Source organism: Dendropsophus ebraccatus, chromosome 8 (assembly GCF_027789765.1).
Source record: "Dendropsophus ebraccatus isolate aDenEbr1 chromosome 8, aDenEbr1.pat, whole genome shotgun sequence".
In the NCBI taxonomy this organism is placed as follows: domain Eukaryota; kingdom Metazoa; phylum Chordata; class Amphibia; order Anura; family Hylidae; genus Dendropsophus; species Dendropsophus ebraccatus.
The window spans coordinates 121,604,098-121,622,298 of NC_091461.1; the positions used below are offsets into that span (position 1 = coordinate 121,604,098).

At 46.2% G+C, this 18,201-nt stretch overlaps 1 long non-coding RNA gene across 1 annotated transcript; it reads left to right on the forward strand.

The window, feature by feature from the left end:
• Nucleotides 1–574: 574 nt before the first annotated feature.
• LOC138798877 (uncharacterized) lies at nucleotides 575–17,019 on the forward strand. The gene is made up of 4 exons (XR_011364196.1): nucleotides 575–641; nucleotides 851–953; nucleotides 9,892–9,953; nucleotides 16,796–17,019. It is a non-coding gene; the product is annotated as an uncharacterized lncRNA (long non-coding RNA).
• The last annotated feature ends 1,182 nt before the right edge of the window (nucleotides 17,020–18,201 follow it).

An 18,201-nucleotide genomic window follows, 5' to 3' on the forward strand; every position in this document is an offset into this window, starting at 1 on the left:
ATAGCATCTCTTATATAATATACTCCTGTATAGCATCTCTTATATATTATACTCCTGTATAGCATCTCTTATATAATATACTCCTGTATAGCATCTCTTATATAATATACTCCTGTATAGCATCTCTTATATAATATACTCCTGTATAGCATCTCTTATATAATATACTCCTGTATAGCATCTCATATATAATATACTCCAGTATACATCTCATATATTATACTCCAGTATAGCATCTCTTATATAATATACTCCTGTATAGCATCTCTTACAAACCCATCAAATACTTTCAAATACTTCTTGCATATTGGTACCACATTAGCTATGCGCCAGTCCTTTGTAACTGAATGTTACCCCCATCTATAGCAACCACAATCACGTCCTCTCTTTATTTAAAGTGATTTAAATGACAATCGCGTTCCCAGAAGCAATTATGTTTGTAGTCCTAAGGTTTCACTTACAATTCCTGGTTTGGATATTTCAGATAAGGGTTGTTAGGTGGTTGTTGTCTATCAACTATGTACAATTCTTTCACAGATGAAAGTGAAAGTTGAAAAAACTTTTCCTATATAAAGCCTAACCATCATGACAACGTACTCACCTCAGACGAGGCAGCAACTCATCCCGGCTACTGACTGCTGGTAAGTATAGGACGATATTCTGCAGAACGTAAGGACCGGGTCCTGACTGCGCTCATAGCTCTTATAACTACTTTCCCATCTATGATCCTCTACTCACTACAATAGACAGGTCTATGGATGGGTTGATGGATATTTCTGTTCATTACAATAGACTTTAGGATCTGTGATGTCACACGGTCATTGTTTATCAGCTATCTATTATTTCCCAGAAAACCCCTGTAAGAGAGGAAAGAGGGAAATTCTATTACTGTAAACACTCAGGATCTGCAGCCACTCAGGCCCAGCCAGGATATCCGCTGCCACTCACTGCAGGTAAGTACAACTGCATCTCAATCAATTAGAATATCGTCAAAAAGTTGTTGTTTTTTTTAAATCAGTAATTCAAAAAATGAAACCCCTATATTATATAGAGTCATTACTAACAGAGGGAACTTTTTCCAGTGTTTGATGATGGTTTCAGCCAAGGAAAACACAAATCTCATTGTCTCAGAAAATTAGAATGTTATATAAGACCAGCCGTAAAAAAAAAAATTGGCACAGAAATGTTGGCGGAATGAAAAGTCTGTACAGTAAATGCAGTGAATACTTGGTCGGGACTCCTCCTGCATGAATGACTTCATCAATACGGCGCGGCATGGAGGCGATCAGCATGTGGCACTGCAGGGGGGTTATGGAAGCCCAGGTTACTTTGATAGCCGCCTTCAGCTCATCTGCATTGATGGGTCTCTCATCTTCCCTTGAACAATACTCCATAGTTTCCTACCTATTTTCTACCTTAGAAAATGCGAATTTGCTGGTCAATGAAGCACAGTGATACTGCGGTTAGTAAACCATTGGTACTTTTGCCAGTGCATTTACCCGTATTACAACAAAGGAAGCATTTTAGGAAGATTTTATTCTATGTTTTATTCTATTCTCCCTAATTTATGACTATATAGAGGTAGATCCAGCTGTATACAGGTTCTGTAGATTTTTTAAGTGATTAAAGTGCAGTTAGATCCAGAGACTCACAGGGGACGTCTTATTTGCATGAATAGCAAGTGATGTTTTTGCTAATCGAAGTTGTTTACTTTTCCTTTTGCTCCATCTGTCTTGGCCATTACGAAGACTTCTCCTGGCAATACCTTGTCCCTGCAGACTAACCATATTAGGCTCCTCGCTACAGCACCTGCCTTTGTAACAGTGCCCACTTTAAGCCCCCATGTAGTATTTAGCTCTCATATAGTACACAGCAGGGCCGTTTTATTACATTGGTGGGCCCAGTGCACAGGCCTCAAGAGTGGCCCCCGCCCCCCCCCCCCCCCCCCCCCCCCCCCCCAACCCAGCGTTATCAGAATCGGAGCTCCACACACAGTATAATCCCCTGAAAATGTCCCCACACTGTATTAAGAGCCCCAATACATACGGTAGTTACCTCATAACGATATCACCAATGATACCATTATATAATACCGCCACACCATCACACACCGCCCGATCTTCAAAAAGGGCTCTCGAACTTCCCCAGGTAACTATAGACCCGTAAGCTTAACGTCCATTGTGGGGAAACTATTTGAGGGGCTTATAAGGGACTACATCCAGGAATATGTAGTGGCTAATAGTATTATAAGTGATAACCAGCATGGTTTTACTAAGGACAGAAGCTGTCAAACCAACCTGATATGTTTCTATGAAGAGGTAAGTAGAAGCCTGGATGGCGGTGCGGCTGTGGATATAGTGTACCTGGATTTTGCAAAAGCGTTTGACACAGTTCCTCATGGACGTCTGATGGGTAAGTTAAATTCTATCGGTTTGGAAAATTTAATGTGTAACTGGATTGAAAACTGGCTTAATAATCGTACCCAGAGAGTGGTGGTCAATGATTCCTACTCCGAATGGTCCCCGGTAATAAGTGGTGTACCCCAAGGGTCAGTACTGGGCCCTCTTCTGTTTAACTTGTTTATTAATGATATTGAGAATGGAAATAACAGCAATGTTTCTATCTTTGCAGATGACACCAAGCTTTGTAGTACAGTACAGTCTATGGAGGATGTGCAGATGTTACAGGATGACTTAGACACACTGAGTGTTTGGGCGTCCACTTGGCAAATGAGGTTTAATGTGGATAAATGTAAAGTTATGCACCTGGGTACTAATAACCCGCATGCATCATATGTCCTGGGGGGAGTTACTCTGGGAGAGTCACTGATAGAGAAGGATCTGGGTATACTTGTAGATAATAGACTACAGAACAGCACAATGTCAGTCAGCTGCTTCTAAGGCCAGCAGGATATTGTCATGCATTAAAACAGGCATGGACTCTCGGGACAGGGATATAATATTACCGCTTTATAAAGCTTTGGTGCGGCCCCATCTGGAGTATGCCGTCCAGTTTTGGAACCCGATTCATAAAAAAGATGTTCTAGAGCTGGAGAGGGTACAAAGACGGGCAACTAAACTAATAAGGGGAATGGAGCATCTTAGTTATGAGGAGAGATTAAAAGAATTACATTTGTTTAGTCTGGAGAAGAGACGTTTAAGGGGAGATATGATTAATTTATTTAAATATATAAATGGCCCCTACAAGAGATATGGGGAAAAGATCTTCCAGGTAAAACCCCCTCAAAGGACAAGGGGGCACTGCCTCCGCCTGGAGAGACAAGGGGGCACTGCCTCCGCCTGGAGAGACAAGGGGGCGCTGCCTCCGCCTGGAGAGACAAGAGGGCACTGCCTCCGCCTGGAGAGACAAGAGGGCACTGCCTCCGCCTGGAGAGACAAGAGGGCACTGCCTCCGCCTGGAGAGACAAGGGGGCACTGCCTCCGCCTGGAGAGACAAGAGGGCACTGCCTCCGCCTGGAGAGACAAGAGGTCACTGCCTCCGCCTGGAGAGACAAGAGGGCACTGCCTCCGCCTGGAGAGACAAGGGGGCACTGCCTCCGCCTGGAGAAAAAAAGGTTCAATCTCCGGAGGCGACAAGCCTTCTTTACCATGAGAACTGTGAATCTGTGGAACAGTCACCACAGGATCTGGTCACAGCAAAAACAGTAGAGGGCTTCAAAACAGGGCTAGACAAGTTCTTAGACCAAAATAATATAAATGCATATGTATAGAACCTATCACCCCTCCCCCTTCCCTGTATCCATCCCCTCCTTGGTTGAACTTGATGGACATGTGTCTTTTTTCAACCGTATTAACTATGTAACTATGTAACTATGTAACTATGTAACCATGACCACTATCACTATAGCCCTATAACAGTTACATCCATTTACTCACAGGGGGCATCTTCTCTCATCAGAGTCTTTCACCTTTTCTTTCACTCCGTCCAGCATGGGCCACCTTGAAGTCTTCTCCCAGCTGTGAATCTTCTCTCCAGAATCTGCCAGAGAAACATTTTAGGCTCCAACACATACAGTAGTAAGGTCCCCTGTACCCCTATACAGTAGTTAGCCCCCTATGTACCCCTATATAGTAGTTACCCCCTCTTTCCCCCTATATAGTAGTTACACCCCTTTGTGCTCCCCCACAGCTGTGTGCTGCCCCCAGTAGTAAAGACAGCTGTGTGCTGCCCCCAGTAGTATATAGACACCTGTGTGCTGCCCCCAGTACTATAGACCACTAGGTGCTGCCCCCAGTAGTATATAGCCCCCTCTGTGCTCCCCCAGTTATATATACCCCTTGTGCATTCCCCAGTAGTATATATACCCCCCGTGCAGTCCCCAGTAGTATATAGTCCCCCTGTGCATTCCCCAGTAGTATATACTCCCCCTGTGCACCCACAGTAGTATGTATATCCCCTGTGCTCCCCCAGTAGTATATAGTCCCCCTGTGCATTCCCCAGTAGTATATATACCCCCCTGTGCACCCTCCAGTAGTATATTTATCCCCTGTGCACCCCCCAGTAGTATATATATCCAGTGTGCTCCCCCCAGTTATATATATATATATCCCCTGTGCACCCCCGAGTAGTATATAGCCCCCATGTGCACTCCCCGTTATATATACCAGTTATATATACCCCCTGTGTGCCCCAGTTATATATACCCCCTGTGCGCCCCCCAGTTATATATACCCCCGTGCACCTCCCAGTTGTATATACATATCCCCTGTGCGCCCCAGTAGTGTATAGCCCCCCTCTGCACTCCCCCAGTTATATATACCCCCTGAGTGCCCCCCCCCAGTTATATTTGTGCCCTATACCCTCCTCCCCGTGGCACCCCTAGTAGTATAGACCCCCGCTGTGTGCTGCCCCCGTTATATAGCCCCCTTTGTGCTCCCCCTTCCCATATGGTAAATAAAAAATAAAAAAACACTTTATACTCACCCGGATCCGCGCGTTCCTCTTCTCATCCCTTCATCCCTGTGGCTGCAGGCAGTGCTTTGCCTGCGGTCACAAGAGGCCGCTCTCCCCTCTCGCGGTATCGGCGCTGAGTGACGTCACTCAGCGCCGATACCACTACCGAAGAGCGGCCTCTTGTGACCGCAGGCAAAGCACTGCCTGCGGCCACAAGGATGACTGACAGGGAGAGAGCCTGTACAGGGCGCATCACTCTCGTCTAGCTGGGGGGGCGCTGAGGCAGAGAGACAGTTGTGCAGCTGTCTTTGTGCCCGAACGCTCCTCTAGCTGGCCGCCCGGCGCCCCCCTCCTGTGGTGGCTTCCCCCAGCCACCCCTCCCCACAGGCGCCGCGTACTGTGTCCTATCAATCTTGTGACTGCTTGCGGTCACAAGATTGATAGGACAGTGCTCCCCCGGCTGATGCGCGCTCCCTGGGAATTCCCCATCAGAGCACGCATCAGTGACCTCTGCGTCAGCCGTCGGCCTTGTACTTCCGGCATAGGGAGGAAGTACCGGCCCCAGCGCGCGCTGAAGTCACTGGTGTGTGCGGTGCTGGTGACTTGCCCAGAGAGCGCGCATCGGCCAGGGCGACGATGCAGAGACCAGAGCCGCGGCGGGGGAACGAGGAATAGGTGAGTTGTGTGTGTGTATTTTTATTTTTTTTAAAAGGGGGGAGACAACATAAGGGGACAATCAATAGGGGGGCATCTATAAAGGGGAAAACAACAAGGGGGCATTCTATAGGGGGGGCATCTATAAGGGGGAGACCACAAGGGGGCAATCTATAAGGGGGTACACAACAAGGGGGCAATCTATAGGGAGGCATCTATAAGGGAGGAGACAACAAGGGGGCAATCTATAGGGGAGGCATCTATAAGGGGGGAGACAACAAGGGGCAATATATAGGGGGGAGACAACAAGAGGGCAATCTATAGGGGGGCATCTATAAGTAAGGGAGACAACAAGGGGGAAATCTATAGGGGAGGCATCTGTAAGGGGGTAGACAACATAAGGGGGCAATCAATAGGGGAGGCATCTATAAGGGGGGAGACAACATAAGGGGGGGCAATCTGTAAGGGGGGAGACAACATAAGGGGGCAAGCTATAAGGGGGGGCAAGCTATAAGGGGGGACAACATAAGGGGGCTATCTATAAGGGGGACAACAAGGGGGGGGCGATCTATAAGGGGGCAATCTATAAGAAGATACAACATAAGGGGGCCATCTGTAAGAGGGATGGACAACACAGGGGAACCATCTATAAGGGGGACAATACGGGGGCCATCTATAAGGGGATGGACAACACGGGGGCCATTTATAAGGGGTACAACACAGGGGCCATCTGTAAGAGGGGCAGAGGGGACAACATGGGGGGAATCTGTAAGAGGGGCAGAGGGGACAACACAGGGGGGGGGCATCTGTAAGAGTGGCAGAGGGGACAACATGGGGGGCATCTGTAAGGGAGACTACAAAGAGGGGACCATTTATAAGGGAGGGCTACAGAGAGGGGGGCCATATACCATAGGGGGACTACACAGAGGGTGATTCTTAAGGAGATCCACATAGGGCCATATATATTAAAGTCTAAATAAGGGGCCATCTGTAAGGAGGCTAAACAGGGGGGGCATATACTATAAGGGGGTCACATAGAGTCAGCCTACCCACTAAATGAGGGTGTAAAGGGGCCAATACAGATGTGCAGTTAGTATAGAGATGAGGATGATGCCAGAGTGTGGAGTCTAATATGTCTGTCTGGCAGATTCTGTGGATTCGTGGCTCGGAGAAGTTCTCATGATGACCCAGGACAGATGGAGAAGAAGATGAAAAGGGAAGAACTCCGATCAGAGAAGACGTCTCCTGTGAGTCACTGGATATAACTCCACTGTAATGTATATGGTGTATAGAACCTGTGTAGGGCTGGCTCTACCTCTATAGTGATCTGTGTACAGAGGATTTTATTCAGTAGTGGCCGTGGTATTAGTCAGTATGTGGTGGTGTAAGTCAGTATCAGTGGTGGTGTTAGTCAGTATGTGGTGGTGTTATTCAGTAGCAGCAGTGGTATTAGTCAGTATGTGGTGGTGTTATTCAGTATCAGTGGTGGTGTTAGTCAGTAGCAGCTGCGGTGTTAGTCAGTATGTGGTGGTGTTAGTATGTGGTGGTATTAGTCAGTATGCGGTGGTATTAGTCAGTATGTGGTGGTGTAAGTCAGTATCAGTGGTGGTGTTATTCAGTAGCAGCAGTGGTATTAGTCAGTATGTGGTGGTGTTAGTATGCGGTGGTATTAGTCAGTATGCGGTGGTATTAGTCAGTATGCGGTGGTAATATTTGTTACTTGTAATCTGGTACTGTGTTTTATTGGATTTAGTATACTGATTTGGTCAGTAACAATATGATCGTGATGGTAGTGGTTGTAGTGTGGAGGTAATATTTGGGAGGGTCGGGTGATGGGTGCTGGATATTGTCTGGAGGAGTAGGAGCTTTATAACACCTTGAGGGGGTCTCAGCAGACCCCGTGTGTGTGTGTGTGTGTGTGGGGGGGGGCGCCGAAAAAAGTTTCGCACAGGGCGCCAATTACCTTAAGGCCGGCCCTGACTGTAGGTTTTGCAGACCGCATTAACTGGCAGAGCCTTCAGTGGACCCCCTGCCTGTGTGGGCCCGGGAGCAGCCGCCCCCTCTGCCTCCACCTTGCAACCCCACCCAGAGAGACATTCTCTGAGAGGCGTCTAGAGTGACATATGTTCTGCCCCTGTGGAGATGGGGTGTTTCCAGGAGGTCGCACCAATAAGCTGCGGGGGGCGGCATTAAGGTCCTCCATTCATGCCCTTTATGACCGGGGGTGCACATGTACGCTCTTGCAGCCTGGGCTTTAACACAAACAGACGAACATGTACGCCCTCCAGGGGTGAAAAACTATGAAGCAAGCTCAGGATCGTGGGCCTTCACCGTTAATGACAGGCCGCCATCCACCATTAACCCTCTCAATGTTGTGGCATTTAAATGTCAGTGAGCTGAGCTCCTGTGACTGTCTGATTTAGACCCCCACAGTGTGATTGCTGGGGTCCCAATCGTTTTAACTCACCTCCGTGCAGTCAGCTCGGCGATCTTCTCATAGAGACAGCTGGAAGAGCCATGCATTACAGTAGGATACGTCAGCTTCCTTAACGCTATTTGTCCTGCTGGGGTCAGTACCTAGCTGTTGTTACAGTCCTGTGTCTTGTAGAAGGTATCCCTGGCATGGACAAGGTTTTCCTCAGAAGAAGTTACTCCCTCCTAAGTTTTCTAGCACTGCATGCTAGCGGCAGTCACTTGCATAAGAAAAGATAAGTCTCTAGGTCCCTGACAAGGGTCCTGGCCTAAGCCAGGCCCTGGCCTCACTGCAGCACGATCTGTGCTCCATGTGTCTGTCTCTCTCCACCTCTAATGGGAGGGGGGGCAGGAGTGATTGGTCAAAACATAACACAGAATACACACAAGTTAGCCTTTTTCCTTCAGCTGTGCATAGAGAATACAGAACATCACAGAGGGACACCAAGTGGTAGAAAAGTAGTGGTGCAGAATTTGGTTTCCAACATCAAAATACAGTGGTACCTCGGTTCTCGAACTTAATTGGTTCCGGAAGGCAGTTTGAAAACCAAGCAGTTTGAGAACCATGCAGTGTCTTCCCATAGGAAATAATGTAAATGTGATGAATTGGTTCCAGCAGCCACCAATAATTTCCTACAATCCTCATTTATTACACTGATAAGTGCTCAGTATAATCACTACAGTACAGTACAGGACAGCACTATACTATACAGGACATTAAACATAAGAAATGTTCATCAGAACCAGCAATTATAGTACAGTAGTCACCAACTCCTCACCCATCCTTTACTGTATAGTGTCCCCCCCACCCAAGCACTGTAATGTATGGGAGATGGTGGTGCACTGCCTGTACTACTACTGCACTGTATATGCACTCCAGCAGTCTTATACAGCACTGTACTGTATGTGAAGCATCACCACTGCTTAACTCGCCAGGTACAACCCACCATCCACGCTCGCAAAAACGTTCGAAAAACGTTCGAAAACCGAGCAAAGTTCGAATTCCAAACACTACTTCTGGGTAAATTTTAGTTCGAATACCAAGCAGTTCGAGTTCCAAAGCGTTCGAAAACCGAGGTATTACTGTACATACAAATATACCTGACAGAGGTGCTTTACCCAGGTGGTATAAAGCTTAGTGGATCACCAGTACTGGGACACTACATATGTCCTGCAGGAAGTGGTGTATTCTCTCCAGTCTGACACAGTGCTCTCTGCTGCCACCTCTGTCCATGTCAGGAACTGTCCAGAGCAGCAGCAAATCCCCATAGAAAACCTCTCCTGCTCTGGACAGTTCCTGACATGGACAGAGGTGGCAGCAGAGAGCACTGTGTCAGACTGGAGAAAATACACCACTTCCTGCAGGACATACAGCAGCTGATAAGTACTGGAAGACTCGAGATTTTTAAATAAAAGTGAATTACAAATCTATATAACTTTCTGACACCAGTTGATTTGAAAGAAAAGGTTTTCACTAGAGTACCCCTTTAAACATATGTACAAGATGCCAGGCAAAGATGTCTGAATGAATGTCTTATAATAACGGCTAGAAATAATAACGGACCCTTCATTTCTCCAAGGACTTCTAAGGAAATAGGGTCATCCATTAACTCCGTATTAAATCGGATTTTGTGTCTGAGACCTGATCTTTCTTATATAGTTTGGTATAAGATGTGGAACAATTGCAGCGCTGCATGGGGAGGCTGGGATGGGGATTTATATTATAATGCATCCAGCAAGGATTTATCCCGGGAACAGGTCGGAATATAGAAGAAACCGTGAAGCTGATGGAAGATTGGTAGTAAATGTATATACGTGCCGGAAATACTAACTCTGACTTATTGGTTTCAGGGAGAAGAATCGGCACAGCAAGCGGAGAAACATCAGAATGGGGATCATGTCAAGCTCACTGGGTAGCGTCTCTGGTCTTGAGCTGGAAATTTATGACAGACGGGACAGAATAAATGATGGAGGAGATAGACTCAGTATCTTTAGGGCTGCAGCCAATGTTGAATTTGGTAAAGGAAGAACAAGAGCCGGGCCCAGCGTGTCTGGAGCTGGTGCCAGGGGTCCTAATGCTGGGGCCAGAATAGGAGTACCGCCAGATAGAGCTGGTGCCAGGGGTCCTAATACTGGGGCCACAACAGGTGTACCGCCAGATAGAGCTGGTGCCAGGGGTCCTAATGTTGGTGCCAGGGCATAAGTAACGCCATATAGAGCTGGTACCAGGGCCACAGCAGGGCTAGGAAGTCTTTCTGCTGGTGCTGGTACAAGTGGGGCCAAATGTAGATACAGGAATTGATGGTGTAGAAGTTGGGATCAAAATTGGACCCCAACCAAGTTTATCTACATCCCTCTTTGAATTTTGCCTTGTTTAGACTCACAGCCGGCGGCCACATTGATGTTTTTAGCAATATACCTTTATGTATCGGGACCTGCTGCTGTCCGCCACAGTCTACATTGGCAGCCTTATCTTATCGGGATGCAGATGGACACCTATGACGGACAAAACGCAGTGTGATACAAGCCTAACTTGCTTTAGCCAAAATTTCTGTGTCTTGTGTCTAAACACAGCGCCACCCCTGTCCTCAGGTTGTGTGTAGTATTACAGCTGGGCTCCGTTCACTTCAATGTATCTGAACTGCAAAATCGCACATAACCTGAAGGGACAAGAGTGGCGCGGTTTATGGTTTTTCTAATATTCAATAATCCCTGCCATTCCTAAATACTTTGGACATGTTCTAGATTGGATTAGTCAGGGTGTGAGAGTTCAGATCCCGATTAGTCAGTAGAATGGGCAGGGCAGGGAGAGAAGCGCACTGCTGTACCCCTCTCTCCCTATCACAGCCCCATAGACTTACGTTATGCGTTACTCTTGATCACATGATACGGTGATGGGACAGAACGCTCTGAGCGCGCACTTCTCCCGGCTTCTTCTGATGAGTCGGAGTCTGAACGCTCAATTCAGCAGTGGAAGACATTAGTTTTATGAATGGAGAGGGTTAAAAGCCAAAGAGGGACGTATTACCCATTTATAGCCTGATTTGCATCGCTGCAGCGCTATCATTGACTCTTTGTACAACTTTTTTTTCATGTAATAGACAGTGATCTCTTCCTGGGATGTGTCTGGTGTCTGATTTCCGTCTGACTTGGAAGTTTAATTCTGCTAATCCTGTAAAATACTCGGGGCCCTATTACACAGGACGATTATCGGGCGGAAAATTGCTCTATTGTTCAAATTTAAACAATAATCGTCCTGTGTAATTGCAAGCAACGATCGAAAAATCGTGTGTTGTTGATCATTGATGTAGATCTGACTCTAAAGTCATTGTTATTCGTTCGCTATAATTCTGCATTCATCCACTAATCGTTCAGTGTAATTCCACATTGTTCGCTCTTTTGCAGCAAACAATGGTAACTAACGACTACCAGTCGGGGTGGGGGGGGGGGGATATTTTGCTAGGCTTCTGTAGTCGCTGTGACTATACAAAATGATGCATCAGTTACATTGTTCTGTGCAGCTGATCCAGAGATCTCCTCCTGAATAACATGGACAATAAGTAGTCCTCTCCATTATGTGCATGAGCCCAGCAGTCCTGGATATTCATGAGAAGCAGAAAGTTCCACCCACCCGCTGCTGATTGGCAGTTATCTATCCATGCTGTGTATAGGCAGTCAGCTGTCAATCAGCAGCTGGAGGGCGGGGGGAAGGGTGTGGCAAGAATCCTAATCTCCTGCATATTAGGAGAACTGCTGAACACAATGATGTAAGTAATACACCGATCTGTTCAGCATTTCTGCCCTCATTTATGGCAGCATAAACCTAGTGACAGATTCCCTTTAATAATGTAAAAGAGTGGATCTAGGGGGAGCACCCGGAGGGTAGGAGGCTTGTAGGGTGGAGATTCACAGCTAGAGCTTCAGTTTTATGGGAATCCATTAAGGATGGTCTGAACCCCCTGGATACTAGGGATGGTCCGAACCTGCCGAGGTTCGGGTTCATACGAACCCGAACCTCGGCAGGTTCGGACCATCCCTAGTATCCATTTTATAACCAGATATGGAGCTGTACGTGTTCAGGCTGGGTGAGCAGGCTGGGAACCGAGACCAACGGATTTCGAAGCATCAGTAATATATGGTCAGCACAAAGCAATAGTGGCCATGTTTTTGTAGCGCTAGATAACCCCTTTAACTGTGGCAACATATGGTAGCAATCAGCTCAGCTCTCAGCTGGTTTCTCGCATATGTGGTGCTCTGCAGACCCAAAGATAGTGTTCGTATAAGACGAATGCAGAAAAGAGAATGCTGCGGCACTCACCAACTTGATGCAAATCCGGGTTTATTCCATCACATGGTTTAGGATACAAACAGATAAGGCTACTATCGTTCATAGCCCTCAACGCTTCCTCTCGGCCACAATTAATTTTTTTCTATAGCACCACTTACTGAAAATTACTTCCGGCCTCTTGTAGAACTTTTCCAAGACGCATAATAGTATCACATCTGCCATTGTTTTATAAAAATGTTACTGTGACGTACAAAGAATATTCCCGGTACGCTTTATCTGGAGCTAAACTGTCTGAACTCCTTTAGTCAACGTGAGTCACATAACTGGAGCGTCAGCAGCTGATTAGATTGAAGCCTTGGCGAGGGATTGTCAGTACTACAGCTAGTCGCAGCCAGTCACAGCCAGTCACAGCCAGTCACAGCCAGTCACAGCCAGTCACAGCTAGTAACAGCCAGTCTTAGCCAGTCGCGGCAAGTCATAGCCAGTCACCCACAGAACATCCTGGTGTGCAAACCACTGAAGAAGAGCTCCATTTTCCACAGCAGGATTTATTGGCACTGAGTGTTACTAGTGAGTGGGATTTCCTTCATCTTTATTTCCTTTCATGTGCATCCTAAAATAATTAATACCTTAATAAATTACAAATCTTTCCAAGAAAAATTTCTGTACATACCTTTAAAGGGGTTGTTCACCCCCCAACAAATTCTTTCAAATCAACTGGTGTCAGAAAGTGCCGTACTATGAAAAAATCTTCCAGTACTTATCAGCTGCTGTACGTCCTGCAGGAAGTGGTGTATTCTCCCCAGTCTGACACAGCGCTCTCTGCTGCCACCTCTGTCCATGTCAGGAACTGTCCAGAGCAGGAGAGGTTTTCTATGGGGATTTGCTGCTGCTCTGGACAGTTCCTGACATGGACAGAGGTGGCAGCAGAGAGCACTGTGTCAGACTGGAGAGAATGCACCACTTCCTGCAGGACATACAGCAGCTGATAAGATTGGAGATTTTTTTTTTTTTATAGAAGTAAACTACAAATGTCTGTCATTTTCTGGCACCAATTGATTTGAAAGAAAAAAAAAAATGGTGAACAATCCCTTTAAAAACCAACAAAAAAAGCATTTCTCTTTTTTGTGATTTCCTTTGTATTTAACCATCAGATTGCTTTGCCATTCCCTGACTTTTAGTTGCCCTGAATGGACCTGAAACACATTGGAATAATTTACTGATTAGATACAGAAATGAAATCCCCAGAGATAATCTGCCCTCATTCTAATCATTATTCTTCCTCATGCATTAAAATTATCTATTATTTAAAAAAAAAAAAAAACTTTCTTGGACCAACAAGGCGTCGGCTCAAATCTGATACAATATCTTTGGCGGGTGTATACTGCAGATATGGTTTGTTAGGTGATCGTTGTATATTAACTATGGCGGTTAGAAGTGAACATTGAAAAACTTTCACTATATACGGCGCGACCATCAGTCTCCTGTCCTCAGCTCAGACAATGACAAGTGCCGGCTACTGACTGCTGCTATATGGTAAGTATAGGAGGATTAGGACCGGTTCCTGACTGCTCTTATATAGTTCTTAACAGAGGCGTAGCTAATGTCTCCTGGGCCCTGGTGCGAGAGGCCAACTTGGGCCCCCCCCTTACTTTCACGACCAAGTGATGCTATTGGTGTGTGTATATATATATATATATATATATATATATATATATATACACACACACACTAAGACAGATATTACCAATAACACCAGCATATTGGAAGAGAAAGTATTATCACCGTAAATATTACCGCCATACTGTTACCGACCAAATCCTGTATACTGAGATCAATATTACCAGTAATACCAGTATATAGGAAGAATATTCCAAAACACAGAAAAAATCTGAAGGTCTGTTACCTAAGGTAGGATCGACCCAGTGGTATATATAATTATAGTCTCACAGAAGAAGCGGTACCACCGTTAGTCTAATGACACTAAAAAATAACTTTTATTATAAACCATCTAAAAGAGGGATACGCCTCACAAAAAAATATATCTATGTTCATAGGTGTTTAAATAAACAAAAAAAGTGCTGTACATATAGAGCAGGGTAGCAGTTTTATGATTATGCAATGGATGCTGATGTGTAAGGGGGAGACATAGGTAAGGTGAACCCTGCCTTCCTTGATACAGTCTTTCCCTACCTTTTGGGGGTGCCCACCTCCTTAACAGGGTGGCCCCAACCACGATGGCAGTCCCTACTCTATCCAAGTGCCCAGGAAAACATAATAAACGGACGAACAAAAATTTGTGTATAGTGATATGTGATTAACAACACAAATATATACATATGTACAAAGACGTATAAATGTCACGTCTATTACACCATAATTACGTTTTTTACTTGTTCCAATTCTGTCAAAGTAGGGTATAAACAACTTTTTTAGATTTATTCTATATATATATATTTTTTTTTTTTTTTTTTGGAACAAGGTATAAAAATATATATATAGAATAAATCTAAAAAAGTTGTTTATACCCTACTTTGACAGAATTGGAACAAGTAAAAAACGTAATTATGGTGTAATAGACGTGACATTTATACGTCTTTGTACATATGTATATATTTGTGTTGTTAATCACATATCACTATACACAAATTTTTGTTCGTCCGTTTATTATGTTTTCCTGGGCACTTGGATAGAGTAGGGACTGCCATCGTGGTTGGGGCCACCCTGTTAAGGAGGTGGGCACCCCCAAAAGGTAGGGAAAGACTGTATCAAGGAAGGCAGGGTTCACCTTACCTGTGTCTCCCCCTTACACATCAGCATCCATTGCATAATCATAAAACTGCTACCCTGCTCTATATGTACAGCACTTTTTTTGTTTATTTAAACACCTATGAACATAGATATATTTTTTGGTGAGGCGTATCCCTCTTTTAGATGGTTTATAATAAAAGTTATTTTTTAGTGTCATTAGACTAACGGTGGTACCGCTTCTTCTGTGAGACAGTATATAGGAAGGAAACATTACTGCCACACCACAACCACCACCACCATATTGTTACTAACCAAATCCAGTATACTAAATCACCTCATCCAGTCATATAGAGGTGGCCCCAGCTCTACACAGGCTCTATACACCATATACATTACAGTGCAGTTATATCAGGTGACTCACAGGGGACGTCTTCTCTGATCGGAGTTCTTTCCTTTTCATCTTCTCCATCTGTCCTGGGCCGTTATGAGAACTTCTCTGAGCCACAAATCCACAGAATCTGCCAGACAGACATATTAGATTCCTCACTCCGGCACCATCCTTCTCTCTATACACACTGCACATCTGTATTGGCCCCTTTACACCATCATTTAGTGGGTAGCCCTGACTCTATGTGACCCCCTAATAATATATGCCCCCCTCTGTGTATTCCCTCTCCCCCTATGTTGCCCCCCAAATAGATGGCCCCTCTCCCTCCATGTTGCCCTCCTTATAGATGGCCCCCTCTCCCCCCACGCTCCCCTATAGATGCCCCCCTCCCTCATAGATGCCCCCCCTCTTCCCCCCACCCTCATAGATGCCCCCTCTTTCCCCTCACCCTCATAGATGCCCCCCTCTTTCCCCCCACCCTCATAGATGCCCCCCTCTTTCCCCCCACCCTCATAGATGGCCCCCCTCTTTCCCCCCACCCTCATAGATGGCCCCCCTCTTTCCCCCCACCCTCATAGATGCCCCCCTCTTTCCCCCCACCCTCATAGATGCCCCCTCTTTCCCCCCACCCTCATAGATGGCCCCCCTCTTTCCCCCACCCTCATAGATTTCCCCCCACCCTCATAGATGGCCCCCCTCTTTCCCCCCACCCTCATAGATGGCCCCCCTCTTTCCCCCCACCCTCCGGTCTGCTACCTGCCCTGACCTCCACCTGTCTGCTGTCTGTCCTGACCTCCACCTGTCTGCTGCCTGTCCTGACCTCCACCTGTCTGCTGCCTGTCCTGACTTCCACCAGTCTGCTGCCTGCCCTGACCTCCACCTGTCTGCTGCCTGTCCTGACCTCCACCTGTCTGCTGCCTGCCCTGACCTCCACCTGTCTGCTGCCTGCTCTGACCTCCACCCGTCTGCTGCCTGTCCTGACCTCCACCTGTCTGCTGCCTTCCCTGACCTCCACCTGTCTGCTGCCTGCCCGACTTCTACCTGTCCTGACCTCCGCCTGTCTGCTGCCTGCCCGACCTCTACCTGTCCTGACCTCCGCCTGTCTGCTGCCTGCCCGACCTCTACCTGTCCTGACCTCCGCCTGTCTGCTGATGCAGCACAGGGTCAGGTGTGACCCCTCTCTGTGCCCCCTTAGACTGTATGATTCCTCCAGCAAGGATTTATCACAGGAACAGGTCACAATATGGAAGAAATCTTGAAGCTGATGGAAGATTGGTAGTACATGTATATACATACCGGAAATACTAACTCTGACTTATTGGTTCCAGAGAGAAGGAATCATCTTGGGAGACGACATTTGTAGAAACGTCTGAACAAGTTATAAAAACTGCTGGTGACGACTGGAGAAAAAGTCAACTTTAGAAACAACGTTTCATGGAAAAAACGGACTTCAAAATGAAGCTGAAAGAATCTGTACCTGGTATCTCTGACATGATTGACAGGTCTGACAGACCGGGCAGGGTATATGCTGAAGGCCCATATGCTCGTGGTGGAGCCTACACCCATGGATCTAAACCTGGAAGGAGAATCCCTAAGGCCGGAGTTTGTGCTGAAGTCGGTGCGGGAAGTGTGAGAGCCGAGTACGGAGTGTTTGAGGCTGAAGCCAGGGGGCCGAATGCCAGCGCCAAAGCTGAAGCAAGTCTGTGTAAAGTTGAAGCCAAGGCCACAGCAGAACTAAAGAGTCTTTCAGCTGCTGCCGGTCCGCTTAAAGTAAAAGTGGGGCCAAATGTAGATACTGGTGTCAGTGCAGGGATCAATGGTGTAGAAGCAAAATTTCTAGGTCATGGGGTCACCATTGGACCTCAGCTAAGTTTTTCTACACCTCTCTTTGAATTTCGCCTATTCTAAATTCATAGCAGCCATCTGCACTTATTTTACTGTCCTGAATGGATGAATGGAGTTACAAAGTGATTTTGTTTTTGCCATAAATGCTAAATCATCATTTTCTATACCGATGTTTTTTAAGCATATTCCACATCTGTAAATTATTTCCTGTGGTGCAATGTGGTCTTTCCTCGACCCCTTAGAGCACCGTTCCACCCACTCGCCCACTGCCTCTGATTTCACACTTTAAAACAAATCTATACTTACCGTATCCAGGGCCAGAATCCTGAAGGCTGTTATATAACAGCTATACTTACTGTATCCAGGTCCAGTCTCCTAAAGGCTGCTATATAACAGCTATACTTACTGTATCCAGGCCCAGTCTCCTAAAGGCAGCTATATAACAGCTATACTTACTGTATCCAGGCCCAGTCTCCTGAAGGCAGCTATATAACAGCTATACTCACTGTATCCAGGTCCAGTCTCCTGAAGGCTGCTATATAACAGCTATACTTACTGTATCCAGGTCCAGTCTCCTGAAGGCAGCTATATAACAGCTATACTTACTGTATCCAGGTCCAGTCTCCTGAAGGCTGCTATATAACAGCTATACTTACTGTATCCAGGTCCAGTCTCCTGAAGGCAGCTATATAACAGCTATACTTACTGTATCCAGGTCCAGTCTCCTGAAGGCAGCTATATAACAGCTATACTTACTGTATCCAGGTCCAGTCTCCTGAAGGCAGCTATATTACAGCTATACTTACTGTATCCAGGTCCAGTCTCCTGAAGGCAGCTATATAACAGCTATACTTACTGTATCCAGGTCCAGTCTCCTGAAGGCTGCTAT